A 2,725-nucleotide genomic window follows, 5' to 3' on the forward strand; every position below is an offset into this window, starting at 1 on the left:
TCATTACATGAGTTTATTACATGGCGATGTCTCCAGCAACTACACTAGAAACTCATAGGGAATCGCACTACACGTAGGTAGGCTTCAAAAGAGGGACATTCTACTCTACTCATAAAAGTGAGTCATGTCTCATAGCCACGTAGGGCTCATCATGAACACTACGACTACTACATTATTAGATCATCACTAGGAAACTAACTCTGACTAGGTGGTGGTGAAGTGCTAGCATCCATCGCCTAGAGCTCTACATCGGTGCGGTGCATCCTTGAGATGTACTCCAGGGCCTCTTCCAACTGCTTGGTCTTAGGGCCTCGAGGTAGTCCTTAGAAGGGCATGCCTTCAGATTGAGCTTAGTGGGCTCAACCCGAAAGGACTCCTTGCGCTGGCCTCTTGCGCGACTTAGGGGGTAGGAACTTTTGCATCTCCTTAAACTCCTTGACTCGCTTGATGTCGGTGTCAACCCATGCCTAGCTTATCCTATCTGCCCTATCTTTCTGGAACTTCATGTACTTCATCTACTCAATAAGGTGGAGCTGGTTGTGAGCGGTGTTAATTCTCAACTAAACCACCTCCCTCTCCAACATGTTGCAACGGCTCTCCAGCATCATCTTCCTAAAACCATACCTCTTCTCCATCTCAATGTGGTCACTCAGGCAGCCTCTTCTTATGCTCAAAGGCATCCCCAATCTCAAGCACCCTGTAGTCTAAGTAGTCATTGTGGAGCCTAAAGTCTCCAACCTTGTCTCTCAGATCTAGCAATCTCCTCCTTTAGCTTGCTCTCACATGCCTTGTAGTAGGCCTCCATGTGGTTATAGCCCTCACATTCCACACGGATGGTATCCTTGAGTACTCCCTTCTTTTCTTCCTCTAGGAAGGCCTCGTTAGCCTAGAACAACATGTCCAGGTACCGACGGTTCTACGACTCAACCTCCATGATGTACCTATCCTGGCAGAGGATGTACTATCTGGACACCTGAAGGCAAGGGCCCTCCTAGGCGTAGATAGTCTGCTCAGTGGCCAAGACATGCCTCCTGGTACTCTGGGTAAGGTCCAGGGCTCAGGGAAGCAAGCGGTATGGTTCCCTCCTGAGGTACTCGTGGGCGTCACGCATTATGCAGCGAAGGGCCAAACGTGAAACAGACTGAACACAAGCTGTGATGGAGGTCTCCACCTATAGTGTGATAGAACAGCCTAATTTATACAAGATCAAGTACGGCTACCCCGCTAAACATGTTGACACATACATACTTTGACTTATATAAACCCGGTAGTCCGCCGAGTGTCACAAAGGACCTCGGTAAATCAACATCACAACCAAGATCGCACGATTAAGCAAATACACATCATATACATGGAGTTGCAGCAGAAATAATGTTTATAATGAGTTTACAAATAATAATATAGGTTTGGGTCTCAAAACCAATTAGTGAAAACAACACAACTTTCAAATGATTACAATAATATAAGTTCCAAATACATTGCTAGCATACGTGGCATCCTCTAACAAAAGCATATAGATAAGAACACTAAATAGAGTCACCAAGCCTACTAGCGGTTAGCCACCATCTTCAGCAGGCCGAGAACTTCACCTGCAACTTGGTGGGATAAACCCTGAGTACTCAAATGTACTCAGCTAGACTTACTCATCATAAACAAAAAATAAAGTGACACTAAGGATCATGCAAGGCTTTATAACATTTTGCATAAAAAGCCACTAGTTGAGCTATACATTTTATAATTCGATTCCAAGTTAATTGTAGCTATTCATCTCTAGATTAGCATCTAACCTATGCCAAACATGTGATGTATGATTATGTAGCATAACAATAATAACCATAGCCTGGTGTAACATTCCCATGTTCATCGTAACCATCAAATTTCATAGTTCCATTACTAAGATGCTGGAGCTAGTTGAGTTTCTCATTATCCGAGAGAGACGACAATTCGAATCAGTTGCAACTAGCTGGACAGTTATTCCTAACACAAACCTAGACATACCTATGCTAAGGTAGTCTTAGGTCACCTTTGGTACAACTCAGGTCCAATTCGCGGGTTTGATCAGTGCCGCACAATCAAGGACACTACCGGATGCCAAGTTGATTAGGACTCTAACCTACCCTTGGCCTCACACTAGCTCCCCGCACATCCTTACTATCTCTAGTGTGCGCACTCTAACAGAAGGAGGCCCAGCCTGAGTTGAGCTACTCAACTTCACGGTCGGAATGAGTTATTCAGCTAGCTAAGTGAGAGACATGCATTCAATCTCGATAGAAGTGCCAGCAATGGTATGGTCCTTAATCAACATAGACGGGATCAACATAGGCAACCCAACACCATTGCATATGAAATCTTGCCCGGTCTCCACTTAGATTACATCCCATGGTTATTTTTCCACGATAGCAAATATAGCCAGCTGTGCTCCGGTATCCACATATATCTCGCAGGTGGCAGGAAATCACCCGACTTCTACTTGGTCTAAGCATGGCTAAGCATATATTCGATCCTAGACCTACACAGGGTTCAAGGTATATGTCTGGACAAGGAAATTATATGCATCAAGAGTTTCCAATCAACTCCTATAACCTAATGCATCAAACATATATGGACTCAAGTTGATATTTGTAAAACATAGGATGGCTTAGAATGCTCCAGAGCTTGCCTAGGATCTGACACAAGTCAGTTCAGTTAGCTCGTACCGTCTAGGTGACATCTCTGGTCCTAGCAC

The sequence above is a fragment of the Miscanthus floridulus genome, chromosome 14 (genome assembly GCF_019320115.1).
Source record: "Miscanthus floridulus cultivar M001 chromosome 14, ASM1932011v1, whole genome shotgun sequence".
Classification (NCBI taxonomy): domain Eukaryota; kingdom Viridiplantae; phylum Streptophyta; class Magnoliopsida; order Poales; family Poaceae; genus Miscanthus; species Miscanthus floridulus.